This window comes from Carcharhinus amblyrhynchos, chromosome 16 (genome assembly GCF_965287045.1).
Source record: "Carcharhinus amblyrhynchos chromosome 16, sCarAmb.v2.hapA, whole genome shotgun sequence".
NCBI lineage: Eukaryota > Metazoa > Chordata > Chondrichthyes > Carcharhiniformes > Carcharhinidae > Carcharhinus > Carcharhinus amblyrhynchos.
In genome coordinates, this window is record NC_137339.1 from 25107941 (window position 1) to 25132551 (window position 24611).

Below are 24611 nucleotides of genomic sequence, written 5' to 3' on the forward strand. Positions count from 1 at the left end.
CAAAGTGTTCCCCTACACACACTTCCGTTGCTTGTCCTAACTCATTTCCCAATAGGAGATCTAACATTGCATCCTCTGTAGTTGGTACCTCTATAATTTGATTTAGAAAATTTTCCTGAACACATTTTACAAACTCCAACCCGTCTAGACCTTTAACAGTATGGGAATCCCAATCTATTTGTGGAAAATTAAAATCCTCTACTATCACAACTTTATGTTTCCTGCAGTTGTCTGCTATCTCTGCAGATTTGCTCCTCGCTGACTTTTGGGTGGTCTATAATACAGCCCCATTAATGTGGTCAAAGCTTTTCTGTTTCTCAGCTCCTCCCATATGGCTTTGATAGACAAGCCCTCTAATCTGTCCTGCCTGAGCGCTGCTGTAACATTTTCTCTGACTAGCAACGCCACACCCCCCCCAACACCCCACCCTTCACCCCTCTGCCTCTATCATCTCTGAAACATCGGAACCCTGGAACATTGAGTGCCAATCCTGCCCCTCCTGTAGCCAATTTTCACTAATGGCTATAATGTCATAATTCCACGTGTCAATCCACCCCCTCAGCTTGACTGCCTTCCCCACAATGGCATTTAAATAGACACACCTCAGAAGAATATTATCACCACACACAACCCTGCTATTTGTGATTTTGCATGAACTATTAACATCATTTATTTTCACCCCCGTTCCACTATCTGCTCTGACACTCTGGTTTCCAGCCCCCTGCAAATCTAGTTTAAACCCTTCCCAATAACAGTAGCAAACCTCCCTGCAAGTATATTGGTCCCCTTGTAGTTCAGGTGTAAACCGTCTCTCTTGTACAAATCCCACCTGCCCCTAGAAATCTGAAATCCTGCTCTCTCCACCAGTTTCTCAGCCACGTGTTCATCCACCCGAGCATCCTACTCTTGCCCTCACTGGCACGTGGCACAGGTAGCAATCCTGAGATTACGTCCCTCGGGGTCCTGCTTTTTAACTTCCTACCAAGCTCGCTATACTCACTCTTCAGGACCTCCTCATTCTTCCTTCCTACGTCATTGGTACCGATGTGTACCATGACATATGGCTGATCACCCTCCCACTTCAGGATGCTGTGCACACGGTCAGAGACATCCCCGAGCCTGGCACATGGGAGACAATACACCACCCGGCAATCTCTGTCACGACTACAGAACCTCCTGTCTGTACGTCTGACTATCGAGTCCCTATTACTACTGCTCTCCTCTTCTTCCACCCTCCCTTCTGCACTGCAGAACCAGACTCAGTGCCAGAGGTCCAGCTGTTGCAGCTTGTCCCGAGTAAGGCATCCCCCACAACAGTATCCAAATCGGTATACCTGTCGTGGAGGGGAACATCTTTGGGCCCCATTCTGATATGGTATCATCAACTGGCTACAGGAAGCAATGTTCCTGCCCCAGCATATGATGTTGTATCCTGATGATGCAACGGGACCAAGTTCATCGGATTACAATCTTTCCTGGTGGTTTGACATTGCAGCTGGAGTCACACCCAAAGTTAGACAGGATCCAATTATTTGGCCTGTACTCTGACTGACTTATTGGGTGTGACGCCACAAAAGAACCACGAGCAAAATATAAAACTTTCCTCCCAGAGTGGGAGGAAACTGGAGCACCCGGAGGAAACCCACGCAGACAGGGGGAGAATGTGCAAACTCCACACAGACCCAAGCTAGGAATCGAATCCGGGTCCCTGGCTTTGTGAGGCAGCAGCGCTAACCACTGTGCTGCTTCTTTTAACCGATAGTGGAGTAAGGGTTTGGTTTTGCAATGCTGATATGGCAAGCTGAAGATTAGATTATTCTTCTGAATCCCCAAAGTTTGGGATCTCCATAGTAAAATCTTTAGAGAACACCAAAGGCTTGTTCTTATAGCTCTCATCAAATCTCCCACGGCCACACTTGTGTTTGGTCAGAGGAAATGGTACATCGTTAACTACTGTGGCTGTTATAAGAGGTTGTAATATCATCTTTGTAGCAGGGATGAATAATAGGGGCTCTTGTGATCATTCTGTTCTTCTGTGGTTCTAGCCTCACTCGCAGAGCAGTCAAAAATAACCAGTCATACTATTACTGTTACACTGTTGGCCATTGGTTTCACCGGACAACAGGACGTCAACATTAACAACACAAGATGTTTTGTATTTTGTGTGGGTTCTTTTGTGGCGTCACACCCAATAAATCAGTTAGAGAGTACAGGCCAAATAATTGGATCCTGTTCTAATTTTGGGTGTGACTCCAGCTGCAACGTTGAAACACCAGGAAAGATTGCAGTCCAATGAAATTGGTCCCACTGCATCATCAGGATACAAATATCTTATGCTGGGGCAGGAACATTGCTTGCTGCAGCCCGTAACGATACCATAGCAGAATGGTGTCCAAGAGTAGGCATTAAAGCTCTAGATTTGCATATACAGAGGTACATGCCCATTTCAGGTGGGGTGCCCTGGGCAGCCATAGGTCACCCTAACCAATATGGCATATAGAGCGGGTTTGCCGGGGAACTAATGCACACTGCACAATTCACTGTCAAAGTTGTAGCCCCCAACTTATCTGAAGCAGAAGCAGGAAATGCTGGAAATAGTCACAAGCAGAGAAAAACAGTTTATCATCAGAGCTGCAAAAGGTTAGAGATGATAAGTTTCTATATTAATTTGATTTCTCTTTCCCTTTGATGCCTGACAAGACAGGAGGGAAATAGTGTGCTGGAGGGTAGAGGTGGGTGAAGGCTTGGAGGTGAAAGATGTAGATTAGCAGAAGAGCAGATACAGGAACTGAGCAACCATTTCAAAGAAGAAATAAGGGCTGCATTTTTCAGCACTCGTTGGTACAGAAAAAGTGGTCTCAACCTCTCAGCAGCTGCCTTCCCCACCATTTGTGTTTTGCCCATCCTTTCACTCCCCTGTCCGCTCACATATCCACTTGGGACAGCACGGTTGTACAGTGGTTAGTACTGCTGCCACAGGAACTTGGGTTCGATTCCTGGCTTGGGTGGCTGCCTGTGCGGAGTCTGCATGTTCTCCCCGTGTCTGAGTGGGATTCCTCCAGATGCTCTGGTTTCTTCCCACAGTTTGAAGGACGTGCTGATTAGGTGCATTGGCCATGCTAAATTCTCCCTCAGTCTACCTGAACAGGCGCTGGTGTGTGGCGACTAGGGGATTTTCACAGTAACTTCATTGCAGTGTTAATGTAAGCCTAGTTGTGACTAATAAATAAACTTACAAACTTCTTTCTTACTATTTCCTGATTTTTAATCGCATTCTCCCTTCCTTCACTCTCTTATAACCTCCTCTTTTTGCTCAGTTTCTGTATCCTCCCATTCCCAGTGTTCTGAAGTCTTACTCCTTTATCCATTTCATCCCACACCATTTCCCTCCTATCTGGTTCTTTCAAACTTCAACGTTACTTGTTTTTCTTAAGAGTATTAATGAACGCATTAAGAACCACAAAAAGTATAATTCCGGTCTCGGGTCACTGTCTGTGTGGAGTTTGCATGTTCTCCCTGTGTCTGCATGGGTTTCTTCTGGGTGCTCCAGTTTCCTTCCACAGTCCAAAGATGTGATGGTTAGATGGATCGCCATGTTAAATTGCCCCTTAGTGTCAGGGGATTTAGCAGGGTAATAGGGCCTGGGTGGGACTGTGGTCAGTGCAGACTCAATGGGCTGAATAGTCTCCTTCTGCACTGTAGGGATTCTACGTCAATTAAGTGGATAACCTGAATCCTTAGACCCAGATTTTCACTGCAACAGAGTCTCTCTCCGGCTTAGCACAAGTCAAAGAAATGGCCAAAAATTCAAAGTCCCGCTCCCACTCCCAGCATTTCCCATCTACACCGGGATGGGTATGGAGTTGGGCCAGGGTCCGTGCATGTGTGAGTCACTGTGGCAGCAGACCATTTCAAAACACCAATTGACTCCACTAGCTAGGGCGGCATGCTGGCACAGTGGTTAGCACTGCTGCCTTACAGTGCCAGGGACCCAGATTCAATTCCTGGCTTCAAATCACTGTATGTGTGGAGTCTGCACATTCTCCCCATGTCTGTGCAGCTGCTCTGGTTTCCTCCCACAGTCTGAAAGACATGTTGGTTAGGTGCATTGACTCGAACAGGTGCTGGAGTGTGAGGACTAGGCAAATTTCACAATAACTTCACTGCAGTGTTAATGCAAGCCTTACTTATGACTAATAAATAAACTTTTACTTTTGACTTCCAATCTTTGAACTCTGGCTGCATGAATCCTGGAATGTGCAGTGCAGACCGTGCAAGAGAAGATCTGAACTTGTTGGTTTTGTCTGCATAGCCAGGGAAGTATCCCTTTGGATTGGGTCCCAAGAGACATCTCTGGGAATAATAAGGTCACCCTTGGGATTGTGAGAATTAAACATGATTGTGCACCAACTCATTGGAATGGTTAAGCTGTCCAAGCAACAGCTTCCTCATTCTGGGGTCACTGAACCCCTCTCAGCACACCCTAACTGATCAAAAATCTGACATGCAGGCTGGTGCTTTTTAAGATTGGGTTCACAAACCTCGGACTGCCCGTCTGACCTGGGGTAGACGGCCTGACCCAGGATAAAAAACCCGTCAGAGCAGGCCCCAGGGTAGTCGTCCTATAACCGTAGGCCATGGAGGCAAATATCCTTTCAGAATAGGACATGAGATAAGATGTTCTAGAACATAGAACATAACAGCGCAGTACAGGCCCTTCGGCCCTCGATGTTGTGCCGACCAGTGGAACCAATCTAATGACCCTCGAACCTAAACTATTCCAATGTTATCCATATGCCTATCCACAGACCATTTGAATGCCTTTAAAGTTGGTGAGTCCACAACTGCTGCAGGCAGGGCATTCCACGCCCTTACTACCCTCTGACATCCGTCCTATAATTACCACCCCTTAATGTGAAGCTATGTCCCCTTGTGTTAGCCATCTCCATCCAGGAAAAAGGCTCTCACTATCCACCCTATCTCACCCTCTGATCACCTTGTATGCCTCAATCAATGTTGGGCACATAGTAACCCTACATACCATGCAGGGACATCCTCTGTCACACTTCGAGATTTTCAACTACTTTAGTTTAGAAATAATTTAAAAGTAATTCATATTAAGGCTTCGTAATTAAGCTCAGTTCTACAGAATTTAAATCCACAATGTACAGTTTTTAGGAATGTGGAGGTAATTTAGCACACAAGGGCTCAGCTGAACAAATGAAGATTGATTTTAATTATAGTCTGCTGAACATATTCTCTATCCATTTCAAAAGTATAATTGCAGCATTATGTACACAAAGAACCATAGTTTTCATATTAGGAGAAGCCTCCCACTTGAAATAGAGGAGAATAGAGGTTTATAGAAGAATCTTCACCTAGGCACACTGCAATTTTTATCTGAACATTCACAAACACCACTCCCTTGATAGTTGGTGATTGAAAAAAAAGGCTTGTTACTTTTAACAATTTCTTCTTCAGAACAGCGTCGCAAACATTGTGCTCTGCTTCCAAGTGTTGCTTCCAAGTTCATTAAGGAGGGATTAGTAGCCTTTTTCCACAGATTAAATGACACATTTTTAGTAATCCGATCAGGGCGTTTTCTGCTGGGAATGTTTGTTATTTACCAGAGCACAGATACAAGAATGACTGACAATAGTGCTAGCGTATTAGGAGTAGCCTCCCGCTGGCCACCTAGACCTTGCATCTCGGGACACTGGATAGTAGTGGTGACATCAGCAGCATGCACAGGAGACGGTCCAAAGCCACTTTAGGCCATTCCAGTTCTACTTATGCTGGTCGGGCAGAGGTAAAATCAGACTGTGTTTCTACAAAGCAGATCATCTGGAGACAATGAGGTCACAAAAGATGCCATATAAATGGAGTTGCTTTCTCTCCTTCCAGCCTAATAAATATCTAACTTTTTTAAACATCACCCAAGTACATGCAGTAAAGCATCATATTACACGGTTTTCAGAAAATGATTCTTTTAGGCATGTGTTGCACATTAATATGGGGGTGTTGCAAGACATTTCACTTCTGACTGGTATCGCCTCCTTCATACAGTTTTCCCCAGGTGTCTGTTTTATGTGACTTAACTCAAGGGGCGACAGATAACCACAGACTCATGCATCTGCTTCGAGGCACTGCACACTGCGCTGCTAGTGTTGCAGATAAAAATGGGGATGGTGTATAGAAGAATCTTCACCTAGGCACACTGCAATTTTTATCTGAACATTCACAAACACCACTCCCTTGATAGTTGGTGATTGGAAAAAAAGGCGTGTTACTTTTAACCATTTCTTCTTCAGAACAGCGTCACAAACACTGTGCTCTGCTTCCAAGTGTTGCTTCCAAGTTCATTGAGGAGGGATTAGTAGCCTTTTTCCACAGATTAAATGACACATTTTTAGTAATCTGATCAGGGTTTTTTCTGCTGGGAATGTTTGTTATTTACCAGAGCACAGATACAAAATGACCAGCAATAGTGCTGACAGCACAAGCAGGATAACTGACCATGTAACATGAACATACGGAAAGGCCTGTACGCACATATTCCCTTTCTACTTCTCAAGTGGAGCATTTTCAGTGATAGAATCCATACAGCGCTGAAGGAGGCCATTCGGCCCAACGAGCCTGCACCTACAACAATCTCATCTAGGCCCTATCCCAATAACCCCACTTATTTACCCTACTGATTCCCCCGACACTAAGGGCTAATTTAGTATGGCCAATCAACCTTACCCACACATCTTTGGACTGTAGGAGGAATCCGGAGCATCCGAAGGAAATCCACACAGGCACGGGAGAACGTGCAAACTCTACAAAGACAGTCACCTGAGGCCAGAACTGAACCCACGTTCTGAGTGCTGTGAGGCAGCAGTGCTAATCACTGTGCCACCATGCCACCCAATTGTCTCCAACAGTCCCTCCCTGCCTGTTTTGGGCGAGATTGCTGGATGACTATTTTTGACTGACTCTAAAATTGTGCTGGGTAGGAACAGGTTGGAGCACTGCACTATTATAGTCTCACTTCTGTTCTGTTCCCATCGAAAGCAAGAACAAAATCACTTTCAATGTCTTCACATTACAATTACAATCACCACTTTATGCCCATTTTCTTAAAAGACACAATTTTCTCCAAGTTCCCATTAACAATCTGATAGAGGGTCAACTAGAATATGTATAAAAAAAGTCTTCATGCGGTGACCATACTATCCATCTGACATGCCTCAATGTACCACAGGATTTTACAGGTCACAAAAAAAACTTGAAATAAAGACCATGATAGATTCGCCTGACACATTTTTAGTAATTTATGATACAAAAAATTGGGGGAATAAGCAGACAGTGGGGACGATGCTGGAGGATACGGCAGGATATAAATTGACTGGAGACCTGGACTCAAAGATGGCAGGTGGAGTTTAACCCAGACAAAATGTGAGGTGATGTGATTTGGAAAGTCTACTGCAGAACAAAACTATACGGTAAATGGTAGAGCCTAGAAATATTAGCGTACAGGGGGATCCAGGCATGCAGATTCACAGTTCCCTGAAGGTGGTCAAAAAGTTGAATAAAGGAATTGGAAAATCATGCTGCAGTTGGATAAGATTTTGGTTAGGCCGCATTTAGAATATTGTGTACAATTCTGGTCACCACATTACCAGAAGGATGGTGATGCATTGGTCATGAGTAGGCAGGGATAGGAGGTTATGGATCACATGAGAGGCAAGAAAATATTAGAGAAGTATCTGTGTCGGCACAGCCTTGGTGGGCCAAAGGGCCTATTCCTGTGCTGTACTGTCCTTTGACATCAATTGAATGCAAGTCTACAAGGAGTTGAGCTGACAGTCTAGGCTGACACTTCAGGAAATGCTGCATGGTTGGAGGTGTCATTCTTTGCATGAGGTGTTAAACTGCACCTCTGTCTGAGTGTCCTATTGGAGGTAAATATCTGTAGTATCATGCAGAAGTCATCAACTTCAGGAAGCGCAGTGGATGAGAGGCCCCTGTTTACTTCAACTGTGATGAAGTGGAAAAGGTTGAGAGCCTCAAGTTTCGAGGCGTTCAGATCACCAACAACCTGTCTTGCTCCCTCTATGCTACAGTTAAGACAGCACACCAACGTTTCTACTTTCTCAGCAGGCTAACAAACTTTCTCATGTCCACTACAATTCTCACCAATTTTTCACAGAAGCACTATAGAAAGCATCCTTTTCGGATGTATCACAGTTTGGTATGGCTCCTGCTCTCACCATGACAAAACACTACAAAAGGTTGTGAATGTAGCCCAGTCCATCACACAAACTAGATCCCCTCCACTGACTCCAGTTATACTTCCCGCTGCCTTGGGAAAAGCAATCAGCATAGTTAAGCACCCCACACACCCTGGATATTCTCTCTTCCACCTTTTTCCGTTTGGGGAGAAGATCCAAAAGTTGGAGAACATATACCAACTGACTCAAGAACAATTTCATCCCTGCTGCCGTCAGATTTTTGAAAGGGCCTGTTGTATATTAAGCTGATCTTTCTCTACACCCTATATTCTGCACCGTCTCCTTTCCTTCAGTATATTTTGGCTGTATAGCATGCAAGAAACAATACTTCTCATTGTATACTATTGCATGTGACAACAATAGATCAAATCAAAGAAAGGAGCTGCAAGTTCTCCTGGAGTCCTAGCTAATGTCGTTTTCTAAGCAAATGCCACCAAGACCAGATGAATTGGCCATTCATTACATTGCTACATGTAGGATCTTGCTGTCCACCTGTGGGTTCATCATGTTAATGAATTGTGGGTGAAGTGGTTTCCTGTGAGATGATGGGGTACTTCATACATTCAACATGAGTTACCACTGCCCTCTGACTGACCACAGTGGTTTATAACAAGCAACAGTTACAGGGATTAACATTTTTTTCTTCCATTCCCCATAGGCAATAGTATTGAAAGAACAGGCCAGGTTACTAACTGGACACAAATGCGAGCCTTTACTCAGCTGCCATAGGGTGTCAGGGTGGAACTTCAGCTTGCCCTTTTGACCTTCTCTCAAGTCCTGGTAGCAGGTCAATGACTAACAGGGAAGGATGCCTTTGCCACTTACTGGTGTCTCACAACGAGGGGGCAGAGCTCCGAAAGCTAGTGGTGTTTGCTACCAAATAAACCTGCTGGACTTTAACCTGGTATTGTGAGACTTCTTACTGTGTTTACCCCAGTCCAACGCCGGCATCTCCACATCATGACTTTCTGGTGCACCCATCCTGTAGGGGCACAGAAATTCCTTTCCACTTCTATAACCATCTGACCCATGTATCTAAAGGTAAGAATTTCAGTAGGTAGTTACCCTAATACTTTACCATTACCCTAATTATAATTGTTTTCTCCGAGATCAGTTACTGCTTGGCTATGACACCAAAGGCTTCACAGATGGCTGTATTACAGCAAGCCTGCTTGCTTCATGCTGGCTGTGCGCTGAGCACAACTCTGAGATTTCCAAGGGAGTTTGTGGCATTGCACCACAGAATCCATACACAGTGTAGAAAGAGGCCATTCAGCCCATTGAGTGCGCCAATTCTCCGAAAGAGCATCCCACCCTGGTCCTCTCCTCCACCTTATCCCTGTAACCCTACACATTTACCACAGCCAATCCACCTAACCTGCACATCTTTAGAGTGTGGGATGAAACCGGAGCATCCTGACACAGACAAGGGGATAGCATGCAAACTCCACACAGACAAATAGTCACCCAAGGCCGGAATCGAAGCTGGGTCCCTGGCACTGTGAGGCAGCAGTACTACCCACTGTGCCACCATGCCGCCCAAAATTTTATCTTTAGAAGTTGTGGCGGAACAGGGTAGACAGATGGAACACATGCCCTGGGTTGGAATTTCTCAGTGAACCTAGGAAGGGGCTTTACCCCTCTAGCCAAAACCATGACAGAATTTCTACCTCCACTGTTGCACTCCAGATCTCAGGATCATTTTTAGCAATGGTACTTTATAAACAACAGATGCTAAAGCAGTCCACTATGATAGCTATGTGTGGCTAATTGGGAATCCAGATGTGGCTAACTGCATTTCTGAACAGTATAAAAAAAAGTGAACAATAGACTCGGTTGTTGGGCATGTGATCTCAATTCCTGTATTTGCATTACGCATGCATGTGAACTTTAAACATCTTGTGCATTTTTTAAAGTAAGAAATAGGGCAAACCAGAGTAATTGAGTGTTTTTTGATCGCTGGGTGGTTAACAATGATAGATGTTTGATAAAGTGCATTTCATATGAATATTTACTTACGTGTGAACTTATAGGAGGTGCTTTCACCTAAAGTTCATGCATGTGGCTAAAATGGTGTCACTAGCCACATTTGTGGCTTGTCAACAATTTCTGCTCGATGACACTACTAAGGAGTGATTTTTAAGATGTCTACAACATTGGTGCTTTTGAAGCTCTATGTAATCCAAATCTGCCAATAATTTACTGCCTAGTAATCGTTTCCAGTTAGTCACTTTTCAACTTGTACATTCATAAGATCTATTATTGGCACGGTGGAACAGTGGTTAGCACTGCTGCCTCACAGTGCCAGGGACCTGGGTTCAATTCCAACCTCAGGTGGCTGTGTGGAGTTTGGACCTTCGCCCCATGTCTGCGTGGGTTTCCTCTGGGTGCTTTGGGTTCCTCCCACAATCCGAAGATGTGTTGGTTAGGTTAATTGGCCATACTACATTGTCCCTTGATGTCAGGGGATGATGGGGAGATGCCGGTGTTGGACTGGGTTAGCACAGTAAGAAGTCTTGCAACACCAGGTTAAAGTCCAACAGGTTTATTTGGTATCACAAGCTTTTGGAGTGTCCCTCCTTCTTCAGGTGAGTGAGGAATTGTGTTCACAAACAGAGCATATATAGACAGAAACTCAATTTACAAGATAATGATTGGAATACAAGCCTTTACAGGTAATCAAGTCTTAAATGCACAGACAGTGTGAGTGGAGAGAGGGTTAAGCACAGGTTAAAGAGATGTGTATTGTCTCCAGCCAGGACAATGTGAGATTACACAAGCTTAGGCAAGTCATGGGGGTTACAGATAGTACGACATGAACCCAACATCCCGGTTGAGGCAGTCAGGGAGACTAGCAGGGTAAATATGTGGGGTTACAGGAATAGGGCTTGAGTGGGATTATTGTTGGTGCAGGTTCAATGGGCCAAATGGCCTTCTTTTGCACTGTAGGAATTCTATGATTTTATTGTGAATTGGTATGGTATTTAATATTTATTGTCTGAGAAATAAAGAAACAAACTGAACAACATTAAATAAACTTATCCACAATCACCTATTTGCCCTTTTGTTTTTACTGAAAGCGGTTTCATTCAGATCCCACTACTAACAAAACTCTGAGAGGTCAAACATATGAAAAAATCCTATTTCAAATGCAGTTGACCCCACATACTTAAAACTTTAATTAAACATCCCATACTGGGTTAATGAGATTCTAATATCAAAAGTGAATTTGCTATGGCATTCCTTTTAACTGTTGACTTCATTTGTGGTTAAATGTCAAGTATGGTTCACTTTAATACATGACTCACATGTCAGTAAATCACGTCAATAGGTTTATAGCCGGGTCAAAGCAACATTCAAACACTGAGTACAAAATATGCTTTCACATTAATATCAATTCAAAATTATTTGGAAAAATACATCCCTGCCCTTCTCAATATTCTGCTCAATTTCCAAGGTAAAACCACATTTGTTTTATTGGCATTTTGTTTCCAGCTTTTCATCTCCAGTATAACTCCCGGAAATAAAATTACTTTGTGCATAAAGTATCAGAATTTATTACACTTACAAGTAACATTTGTATCCAGTTAAACTTTCACACCTTTTTGTCTACTGATTGGGCAGCATGGTTACAATGGTTAACACTGCAGCTTTACAGCATCAGAGACCCGGGTTCAATTCCTGGTTTGGATCACTGTCTGTGTGGAGTTTGCACCTTCTCCCTATGTCTGCATGGGTTTCCTTCCACTGTCCAAAAGATGAGGTGGAGATGCCGGCCTTAGACTGGGGTGGGCACATTAAGAAATCTGTCCACATCGGGTTAAAGTCCAACAGGTTTATTTGGAACCACGAGCTTTTCAGTGGTGCTCCTTCGTCAGGTGAGTGGAGGTAGGTCCACAAACATGGCATATATATATATAGGCAAAGACAACTGCAAGATAATTACAGATTGGAATGTGAAGAATAGTTGGAATGCAAGTCTTTACAGGTACAGTGTGTGTGGACAGAGGGATAATCACAGGTGTGAATTGTCTCAAGCCAGGACAGTTAGTAGGATTTTGTAAAATCTGTAATTATCTTGCAGTTGTGCCTTTGCCTATATATGCCGTGTTTGTGAATCTACCTCCACTCATCTGATGAAGGAGCAGTGCTCTGAAAGCTTGTGATTCCAAATAAACCTCTTGCACTTTAACCTGATGTTGTGACTCTTCTGTGTCTGAAAGAAGTGCTGGTTAGATGCAATGGCCATGCTAAATTCTCCCTCAATGTACCCAAACAGGTGCCGGAGTGTGGTGACTAGGGGATTTTCACAGTAACTTCATTACAGTGTTAATGTAAGTCTACTTGTGACATTAATAAAACTTTAAAAAACTGATTTAAAACTTACAAAGCTACAGTAAAAAACCGAGGATTTACACAACCATCTTCATGAATTAAACTAGAAATTTTCCTTCTGATGTTAAAAATGCACCCCTCAATGTTGGCCATAGTTTTTAATATGCAAATTGTCCAAACTACTCACATTGATTATAATTTCTTCTGTAATGATGTGGGGGGGGGGGTACCAAGTCCACTCTGCAATTCCACCTAGCATGTTCAGAATGAAGATTCAAGACCCTCTCTCTAATTTGGGCTTGCCTTGTAATCTTGCAGTACTCCTTCCCTCTTGTACTACTGGTACAGTAATATTTGCTGATAAACACTTTAGATTGATTTGGTTTATTATTGTCACATCTATTAATATACAGTGAAAATATTGTTTCTTGCATGCTGTACAAAGCATATCGTACGTAGTGCAGAATGTAATGTTACAGTCATAGCTAGAGAAAGATCAAATTAATGAGGTAGATCCATTCAAAAATCTGATGGTAGCAGAGAGGAAGCTGTTCTTGAGTTGGTTGGTACGGGTCCTCAGATTTTTGTATCTTTTTGTCAATGGACGACAGTGTGTCTGGGGTGCGCGTGGTCCTTGATTATGCTGGCTGCTTTTCCGAGCCAGTGGGAAATGTAAACAGATTCAACGAATGGGAGGCTGGTTTGCAAGATGGACTAAGCTTCATCCGCAACCTTTTGTAGTTTATTGAGATCTTGGTCAGAGTAGAAGCCATACCAAGTTGTTATACAACCAGACAGAATGCCTGCTATGGTGCATCTGTAAAAGTTGTTGGGAGTCATAGTGGACATGCCAAATTTCCTTAGCCTCCTGAGAAAGTAGAGGCATTGGTAGATTTTCTTAACCACAGCATTGGCAGGGAGGGACCAGAACAGGTTGTTGGTGATCTGGACAGTTAGAAACATGAAGCTCTCGACCATTTTCACTTTGTCCTTATTGATGTAGACAGGGACATGTCCTCCACTTTGCTTCTTGAAGTCAATGACTATCTCCTTTGTTTTGCTGACATTGAGGGAGGGATTATTGTCGTTGCACCAGTATCTGCACTCCATCTCATCATTGTTCGAGATCAACCCACTACAGTGGTGCCATCAGCAAATTTGAAAATTGAGTTGGAAAGTAATTTGACCACACAGTCTTAGGTGTACAAAGAGTATAGTAAGGGGGCTGAGGACACAGCTTTGTGGGGCACTGGCTTGAGGGTGATTGTGGAGGGTTATTGAATGCGGTCTGTGGGTTAGGAGGTCTAGGGTCCACACGCAGATGGAGCAGCTGAGCCCCAGGCCCCGGAGTTTGGAGATGAGTTTTTTATAGGAATAACGGTGTTGATGGTTGCGCTGTAATCAATAAATTGGAGTCTAACATAGGTGTCTTTGTTATCTAGGTGTTTCAGGGTTGATTGCAGGGCCAGAGAGATAGCATCTACTGTGGACCTGTTGCAGCAGTAGGGGAGCTGCATTGGATTCAGGCAATCTGGGAGACCGGAATTGATTTGTGCCACGACTAACCTTTCGAAGCACTTCATAATGAAGGATGTCAGAATTCCAATTGTTCCAATTGAGCAATATTTGTAAAGACTTTATCCTCACAAGTTGGCAGAGTTTCAGAAGAAGAAACTGAAGTTTGCTCAGTCTGAGATGCAGAAGCTAAAAGTCTCGAACATATAAAACTAGTGAAGACGGAGAAGGAGAACCAGTTACCAGCCTCTGTTCCTGAGTTGTTGACATCACCTGACTACTGCAGCCAAAAGCAAAAGACAACGACAACATGAAGACTGAAACGGAAGCATCATTTGAGATGAACTGCTGGATTAATGAATCTGTACAGTTTGTCACGCATCTTGCACAGGATTTTTTTCGATAACAGTCTGTTCTAACCTGAGCTGCTGGGTCTACAACAAGCATCCTGTATTGTTCAAGCAACTCAAGGTGGGCATCCATGAGATGCTGTGGGGCATCAATAGCAGAATTATACTCCAGTACAATCTGCAACCCAGCATATGCTCCAATCAACCATTACCATCAAGCCAGAGGATCAGCCCTGGCTCAATGGAGAGTGCAGGAGGACATGCCAGGAGCAGCAACACATATACCTTAAAATGAGGTGTCAACCTGGTGAAACTACCAAACAGGACTACTTGCATGCCAAACAGCATAAACAGCAAGAGATAGGACAGAGCTAAACAATCAGATCCAAGCTTTGCAGTCTTGCCATATCCATTCATGAATGGTGGTGGACAATTAAACAATGCACTGGAGGAGGAGGCTCCACAAACATCTCCATCTTCAGTGATGGTGGAGCCTCGCAATCAGTGCAAAGGACAAGGCTGAAGCATTCACAGCAATCTTCAGCCAGAAGGGCCAAGTGGATGATCCATCTCGGCCTTCTCCAGTGGTCCGCAGCATCACAGATGCCAATCTCCAGCCAATTTGATTCACTCCACATGATATCGTGATATGGTTGGAGGCACTGGATACTGCAAAGGCACTAGAGCCTGACAACGTTCCGGCAGTAGTACTGAAGACTTGGGCTTCAGAACTTTCCGCTCTCCTAGCCAAGTTCTTCCAGTAGTTACAACACCGGTATCTACCCGACAATGTGGAAACTTGCCCAGAGTTGTCCTGTACACAAAAAGCAGAACAAATCCAACCCAGCCAATTACCGCCCAAACAGTCTACTTTTGATTATTAGTAAAGTGTGGAAGGGGTCATCAACAGTGGAATCAAGCAGCATCCTGCTCAGCGATGCCCAGTTTGGGTTTCGCCAGGGTCACTCAGCTCCTTATCTTGTTACAACCATGGTTCAAAAATGGATGAAAAAGCAGAATGCCAGAGGTGAGATGAGAGTGACAGGCCTTGACATCATGGTTGCATTCAACTGAGTGTGGCATCAAGGAGCCCTAACAAAAACTGGAATCAATGGGTATCCGGTGTCAAACTCTCCACTGGTTGGAGTCATGCCTGGCACATAGGAAGATGGTTGTGGTGGGTCAGTCAACTCAGCTCTAGGACACCTCTGCAGGAGTCCCTCAGGTAGTCTCCTCGGCCCAACAATCTTCAGCTGCTTCATCAATGACCTTCCCTTCGTCATAAGGTCAGAAGTGAGGATGTTGGCCAATGACTTCACAGTGTTCAGTACTATTTGCGGCTCCTCAGATACTGGCTAACCAGCGACTCCAATGTCCCACGAATGAATTAAAAAAAAAGCATAATTGCTCCCAATTGCCAGAATGTTGGTTTTAACCTATACTATTGGTGTTTTCTCTGGGGTTTTGCAAAATAAGACTTGATTGGGTTGATTGGCAGTAATGTCAGGTAACTGGGTGGAGCTAGGCTCATACAGAGGACTCAAGCTGAATTGCTGTTTGGAAGCCGCAGAGAGTAGCCCTTTCCCTCTCTGAAGCCTGCAGACTAAGATCAGCCAGAAACTAAGTGTATTTCTCTGAATTTTTGCTGCTTGAGGATATATCTTTCTCAGGTGTCTGAGATCTCTGTCTAGAGACGGGTGGCACAGTAGCACAGTGGTTAGCACTGCTGCCTCACTGTGCCAGAGAACCGGTTTCAATTCCTGGCTTCGGTTACTGTCTGTGTGGAGTCTGCATGTTCTCCCCATGTCTGCGTGGGTTTCCTCCAGCTGCTCCAGTCTCCTCCCATGTTCTGAAAGACGTGCAGGTTAGGTGCATTGACCCGAACAGCTGGTGTAGCGACTAGGGGAATTTCACAGTAACTTCACTGCAGTGTTAATTTGTGACTAATAATAAATAAACTTCATCAGGTGAGTGACTCACTTTCGAGGTGTTAAAAGGCTGGAAATTTGGCATCCATGCAACCATATCTACTTTTGGTGCGAACTGGTTTTGAAGAGGAGCTTTATGACTATAAATTGGAATAATAAAGATGGATAGCTATTTTTAACCATTTTAAGTGGTAAAAGTTATGTTAACTTTTTTTGTTATAAACTGTGTTTTTAAGTATAGTTTGTTTTGATAAAATCTTCCTAGTGGATCAACTGAATCATACCTGGAGCGAAACACCTTATGCTCACCCTAATGCCAAAATCAAAAGGAAAAGTCAAAGTTGCGGCTAACTTTATAACATACCTTGGAGTTTCCCTAACACACGCGCATCCACGTCACTTGTTACTTTGACAACAAATTATGAATCAATACCCAACATAGATATAGAATTCTATATAATTAGGTGCAAAAGTGAAAATATTTGCTGCACTTTTATCGATTTAAACCCCAAACTGTCACTGCAAGTTACCAGTCACGTGTGCAATTAATTTAATGAATACTTAATAGAGGTGAGTTGCCCAATAAAATTCAGTATTTTATGTCAAGATGTTGAAAAGGTGATCTTTATTTCCCTTTGAAAACATACTTTCTGTGAGATGACATTGAAGGCTGGCATTTATACATTTTAAAGCAGCTACGGAAATCTAACCAACTCTTTTTGATCACTTACATATTCTTCAGAATTCAGTTGCACAATCATTATTGGCTGCCTACACATTGCCCAGGCTTTTGGTTGATAAACATTGTCGAGAGGGAATTGAAAGGATATGTCTTTCTGAAAAAAAAATAGGTGGAAGCTTATTCGAAGCATAAAACACTATATACATAACACTGGGCAATAACATTCTACATAGTTCCAGTGATTTTAGCAGTTAATTTTCAGTGCCAGAAATTGACAGTAATTAACACTTAGTGCATCTTTAACATTGTACTTACATAATCCAATTTTCAATCTCCTGTATCTAATGTGAAAAGATGTGAAGGTACTGGCGTTGGATTGGGGTGGGGACAGTAAGAAAAAGCAGCGCTCTGAAAGCTTGTGATGCCAAATAAACCTGTTGGACTTTAACTTGGTGTCGCGAGACTTCTTAATGTGAAAAGAAGCATTGATACTAATTGAAATGAACTCGCATTGTTTGCATTCTTTCTTTATCACATTAAATGCTGGCCTATAATCTGCTTTGTTCTGTATCTAACTGAAAGTTTAGGCCTTATTTATTGGACTTGTTGACCATTTCAGTTTCCCCCCACCTAGTTAATTACACTTTGCTTTTGTAAAATAAGTAATTGATATCATAAGTAACAAAGCATTAGCTACTCTGATAGAATGCATAACAATTGCCTTCATTACAACATCCAAAACTCAGCCAATATTTTAACAGTAGCTTTTTGTCCACATCTTTTGAAGAGATACATAGGTACTGAAAGATCACATTTTTGTGAAATAAGATACCAAATACTCTGTTATGACAGTTAATTTTAAAGAACTAGAAAGAACACAAGGCAATAGCCAGCTTTCTCAAGATAGAAACTTGACTATTTCCAAAAGCTACCAAAGATATTATCGCAAACTCAAGTGGAATGGCAATTAGCTTTCTTGCATGTTGCTGAACACTTGCTGATCTCCCTAATGGTCTTCATAAGGCCAACTCAAATTGCAATATGACTACCTTTTTGATTAAAACAAGCCTCCTTACCCATGTCCCAAGAACGTTAAACCTTGTGTGATCTCAGATCCAAATGGCATTTTCTCATTAATAATCTAAAACTTCAATCATTGAGTGGTTTCCACCAGTTGAGTGAAGTCCTTTTTTGATGGGAATGCAGGAAAAATGAATGCAACAAAATGAAAATGCTAGATAGATTAGATATGCATTTTTTGGGTGGGATTGTGATTGGTACAGATTCGATGGGCTGAATGGCCTCCTCCTGTACTGTAGGGATTCTATGATTATTTTCTGGATAGAATGTACCATTGGGTAATCAGGATGATCTGTCCCGATGAAGCTAAACAGAGTTCCATGAATGACAAAAATTAAGAAAATATAGAAATACTGCCATTTCGTCACCATGAGTGACTTAGAAACAGGGGTTGTATCTTAATTTGAAAGGGGATTGGATAAATACGTGAAAAGAATATGACAGAAAGCCCAGGAATTGATTTTAAATATATCAACTCCAGCTGAAGGGCTAACACCAGGTCAGGGGCAATGAGATGGTGACTTTCTTCTGTGCTGCAAGTGCTATATTAATAGAAGTCTTGCTTTTTATTAATACAAGTTTTGCTAACAAATAATCTTCAAAAGAGAACAAGCTAATCTAGTAGCTTAATGACTTTCAATATAGAATTCTCAACTGAATTTCTTGTTCTTTTTGAAACAATATTCCTTCAGAATGTATTATTTCAGAAATTGATAAAATCCATCCTACAATGGTGAGTAACCCTGATTTTCTCTTGTCAGAGAATTTAGAACTGGGGTCACTGTTAAAAATTAAAGGGGTCGCTCGTTTAAGACAGATGAGGAGACTTTGTTTCTTCCCAAGACAGTTGAGAGTCTCTGGAACTCTTCCTCAAAAGCAGAATCTTTAAACATTTTTAAGGCAGAGCTAGATAGATTTTTGATTAACAAGGGGGTGAAAGCATATCGGGGATAGGTAGAAATTTGGGTTTGAGATTACAATCAGATCAGCCATGATCTTGTTAAATGTCGGAACAGGCTCGAGAGGCTGAGTGGCCTACACCTGCTCAAAATTCATTTATCCGTACAAACGATTGTATGTTTTCATTATAAAACTGACAACGCATCTGTTTCTCTCATTCAGCTATACTGATGTAAAATTATTTCAAATTGTGACTAAAAGTTGAAGGATCAGTTACGAGGGGACACAAGTTATAAGTGAGGGGTGGGAGGTTTAGGGGGGATATTACTTAGATGGTGGTGACAGTCTGAATGCACTGCCCGGGATGATAGGGGAGGCAGGATGCCTCACATCCTTTAAGAAGTACCTGGATGAGTACTTGGCATGCCATAACATTCAAGGCTATGGGCCAAGTGCTGGTAAGTGGGATTAGGTGGGCAAGTCAGGACATTTGATGTGTTGGTGCAGATCTGATGGGCCGAAGGACCTCTTCTGCACAGTAGTATTTGGTGATTATGTGAAAGATATTTTTTGTTATAGGAAATCATTCCAGTTCCACTGTATGGTTGCATTAATTTTTAGTTCAGCACAAATGTTTGTACTATCTAATAACAGGAACAGTAATTAAAATAAACCCCATCCCAGAATTCATAGAATCACTATAATGCAGAAGGAGGTCATTTGGCCCATCAAGGCTGCACCAACAACAATCCCACCCAGGCCCTATCCCCCATATATTTACTCTGCACTAAGTTTCCCTGACTCTAAGGGGCAATTTAGCACGGCCAATCAACCTGACCTGCACATCTTTGGACTGCGGAAGAAAGCTGGAGCACCCGGAGGAAACCCACGCCGACATGGGGAAACACATGCAAAACTCCACACAGACTGTCACCAGAGGCCAGAACTGAACCCGGGTGCCTGGCGCTGTGAGGTAGCAGCGCTAACCACTGTACGGCTCCGGTTATGGACGATTTTGTAAAAATGCTTACAAGATTTGCACTTCCAGTATTATAACGAAGACCCCAACTAAATTAAAGTGCCATTCAGAAAGGTGGAATTTAATACAAATTTATAATATCACCAACAGTAATTTCTAGCATATAGCAGTGAAGTTGAATTTTTTAAGGATTTAGCGATTTAAGATTTCCTAAAATTCTATAACGAAACACATTTTATTTAGCTTCAGTGGTGTAATACATTGGAATAGCAATGCCTTGTCCAGGTCCTAAAATCCATTCTGCCTTCAGCTTAGCACATCACTATAGTAACACAGTGGAAACTAACAACTCAGCAGTACCACCATTAACAGTGTTTTCACTCTTGTCTGCTTCTAGATGATTACTTAAGGGCCACACTTGAAGTGACCTAAAAGTAGGCCATACAACAAAGTAAGGAAAGAGAGTGCGAGAAGGAAATAAATGAGGCTAAACATCCTCTAATAAGGGTGTACATATCTTGAATAAGTATATTTTATCTTAGATGTATGGCAGGTTGTAAACATAAACTAAACATTACAAATTACAATTGTGATATGATGAGACTGGAATTAAACTATAAGACATGATTTACAAGAATATACCTTTACATAACACTACATAATGTGAAGTCAACTCAAAAGTGCTTCACAACTAATAAGTTAGCATACAATTAATAAATACAAACCAGCTTATGAGTGTTTAAAACATTCACCCAATGTATTTTTAATGAATTGGTTAATGGCGCTACTGAAATAGCTGAGGTGGAATTTCAGATAAAAATATTTATAGGCCACAAAAACCATGCTATTAGTTCAAGGCCATAAACTTCCCAAATGGTTCAGTTTTCATCCAGCTTCTCATATTCTATCTTTTTCTGTTTGATATTTTCAGAGAATACTTGTGTGTTCTTGTTCTCACAACTGAGCCGAAACACACATATTTCCATAACCCTCTCGGCACTTTTCCCGTATATAATCAGTTTTTAAAAATTCATTCATTCATGGGACATGGGTGTCACTGGCTGGCCAGCATTTATTGTCCATTCCTAGTTGCCCTTGGAGGGCAGTTGAGAATCAACCACATCACTGTGGTTCTGGAGTCAGATGTAGGCCAGACCAGGTAAGGATGGCAGATTTCCTTCCCTAAAGGACATTAGTGAATCAGATGGATTTTTCTGACAACCAACAATGGTTTCGTGGTCATCAGTAGATTCTTAATTCCAGATTTTTTTTAAAGTTGAATTCAAATTTTGTGACGGGATTCGAACCTGGGTCACCAGACCATTAGCTAAATTCTGAATTAATAGTCTAGTGATAATATCACTCGGCCATCGCCTCCCCAGTTGCAGTCCATATTCAGGTTTTCACATTTTTCTTTTCTGCTGGGGTAACCATTGTACAACTATTTAATTTTCACTAGTTCTGAATATTCATGGACTGAACTCCGCTCTTTACACTCATGCTCTGTTGTAACCCAAGGCTGGCAAACCAAGTTTAATAGTCTGTGTATAATTTACATCATCCTGAAACTGATGTTAAAAACTTTGACTATCTTCAAAAGTGAAAACACTTAGAGTCATAGAGGTTTACAGCATGAAAACAGGCCCTTCGGCCCAACTTGTCCAGACCGCCCTGTTTTTTTTTAAAACCCCAAAGCTAGTCCCAATTGTGGACAATATAGCAGACAATCCCCACTCCCAAGAAATTGACCTGCTTTCTTCTCTTCTAGCCACCTAAATCAGGAAGTATATTTTGCGACAGCCGTGAATGATTATCTGTTTGAACTCTCAGAAGAGGCCGGGCTTCTTCTCCGAGGTAGAGAAGGCTGAGGGGTGATGTAATTAAAAAAAAATGTAAGGGAGATAATGGAATTTGTGGGAGATTCCAAAGATAGAAGACACAACATAGGAATTCAAGGGCAGTTCTTTATGCAGCGATGTTAGAATTTAAAAGTTGTCATGGAGGAATTCAGGGGAAGCTAAGTAAATACATGAGAGAAAAGGGTTATGATTTGTAGATAGGATTGGATGAAGGATGGGAAGAAGTTCCTTTCAGCATAGGCCAGTTGGGGTGAGTGTCATGTTTGAGTCTGTAAACAATAGTTAAGATATAAACTTCCCTCGCGTGGGCTGCATTTTACTGTAATCAAATGGAAATTAACATTTAGTTGAGAAGTTGACATTTCCAAATCTGAAAACTGGTTCAACTGTACAGAAATGGAAAGTATTTTTCAATAGTGAACACCTGATGGTTTGTTTTTTTTATTAAACTTGGTTATAAATAGGTGAATGAACAATGCTTTGAAGGAACAAGTAGTTGAAAGGGGAACAACGTAGCAGCAGGGAACAGCTGCAGATGAAATAGACTGAGAATTGTCAAACACTGACATCAGTGAGATGACAACAGTTTTACTAAGATCTCAAAGCCAAAACAACTTGGACAGTTTCAAGTTTGAGTGATATCCAGCAATACATGGGATAGAAATCTTTGCTAGGTGATATCTAAAATCATAGAATCATACACTACAAACCATCTCTGTGCACATTGTAACTTCATGGCCAGGGGGTTATTTTATAACATTAATGGAGACGGTCGCATTACATATTTGTATAAAACAAATCCTCCCCAATTTCTAATCTTAAATGTTCAATGCAGTAGTGCAATTTAAGAAAAAAGATTGCTCTTACAAAAAGGGGCTGCATGGTGGCACAGTGGTTAGCACTGCTACCTCACAGCACCAGGGATCCAGGTTCAATTCCAGCCTCGGGTCACTGTCTGTGCAGAGTCTACACATTCTCCCCATGTCTGCGTGGATTTCCTCCAGGTACTCCAGTTTCCTCCCAAACTCCAAAGATGTGCAAGTTAGTTGGATTGGCTAAATTGCCCCTTAGTGTCAGGGGACTAGCAGGGGCTATGGGAATAAGGCCTGGATGGTACTGTGGTTGATGCAGACTCGATGGGCCAAATGGCCTCCTTCTGCACTATAAGGATTCTATGAAAAAATAACCCCACGCACCCTGGATATGCTCCCTTCCACCTTCTTCCATCAGGAAAAGGTGTAAAAGTCTGAGGTAATATACCAACCAACTCAAGAACACCTTTTTCCCCTGCTGCCATTAGACTTCTAAGAACATAAGAAATGGGAACAGGAGTAGGCCATCTAGCCCCTTGGCCTGCCCTGCCATTCAATAAGACCATGGCTGATTAATAGTGGTTCAGTTCCACTTACCTGCCTGCTCCCCACAACCCTTAATTCCCTTATTGATCACAAATCTATCCACCTGTGACTTGAACTGAACGGACTCCCTCATATTAAGTTGATCTTTCTCTACACCCTAGCAATGACTGCAACATTACATTCTGCAGCCACTCCTTTCCTTCTCCATGTACGGTATATTGTATCTGTATAGCGTTCAAGAAATAGTATTTTTCACTGTATACTTACACATGCGACAACATTAAATCAAATGCATCTCATCACACCATCAGGGCTTTTGCATTTATATGTTATTTTTCCAAAAAACGCGCTGGCACAGCACAGCTCGCTGTGTCCAGTACAAATACACATGCGAACAGGTCACTAACATATACTATGCAATTAGCAAATTAGCAAGTCATGTTAACAATAAGAAAATGGTTAACAGGTTAAAAACTTCACCTCGCTCAGTTTATGTTTGTTAGGAAACTGTAATGCGTAAACGAATGTTAAATAGGGATACTCACTCAGAAAAAGAAATCTTGTAAAAGTAAGCTATTGCTTCTTGATGTCTGTGTAATGTGTATATCGGTTTTCCCTGGAGCGAATGTTCCTTATGCAATTGCAGCATTGGTTCCAACACATTTACTGCATCACATTAAGTAGCTTCTCAAGAGGAGAGGGGGGAAAAAAACACTCCCGATGCTATTTAATCGGCTAATAATCACATCACTCTGTGTGGATGTGCAGCTTACGGCTGGTGTACTCACCCATCTTTAAGTAAGAAGGACTCAAACTCTGGCAGTAAACTACCAGCTTGAACATGTGATGAAGCAGAGAGAGAACTGCAGCGACCCCTGTAGTGATTTCCATTGGAGATGGTCCAGCTACTCTAAATAGCTCGCAAATGAATGGAGAACTGATAGTGGTTTTTAAACTGGCGCTTTCAGTTTGGTCAGTCTTTATCAGACTGCATTGCATATTTACTTTAAAAAAAACAAGGTACTTGACACAGTATCACACATTCGACTTGTGGGCAAAGTTGTAGCTCGTAGAATAAAAGTGACAGTCACAACATGGATATGGGATTGGCTGAGTGACCTGAGCGCACTGCTACCTCACAGCACCAGGGACATGGGTTCGATTCCTGGCTTGGGGTGCCATCTGTCTGGTGTCTGCACGTTCTCCTCGTGTCTGTGCGGGTTTCCTCCCGGTGTTCCAGTTTCCTCTCACAGTCTGAAAGATATGCTGGTTAAGTGTGTTGGTGGTGCTAAATTCTCCCTCAGTGTGGCGACTAGGGGATTTTCACAGGAATTTCATTGCAGTGTTAA

The 24611-nt window shown here is 42.4% G+C and overlaps 1 protein-coding gene across 1 annotated transcript in view; it reads right to left on the minus strand.

Moving 5' to 3' along the window:
• Nucleotides 1-24042, minus strand: part of LOC145353903 (phosphoprotein associated with glycosphingolipid-enriched microdomains 1-like) — a 104269-nt gene extending 80227 nt beyond the window's left edge. Inside the window, exons 1-2 of the mRNA XM_080204871.1 lie at nucleotides 23808-24042; nucleotides 17136-17240 (exon numbers count right to left, since the gene is read on the minus strand). The gene's annotated coding sequence lies outside the window, so the exon portion shown is untranslated. The remainder of the gene's footprint in view (nucleotides 1-17135; nucleotides 17241-23807) is intronic.
• Between the last annotated feature and the right edge of the window lie 569 nt (nucleotides 24043-24611).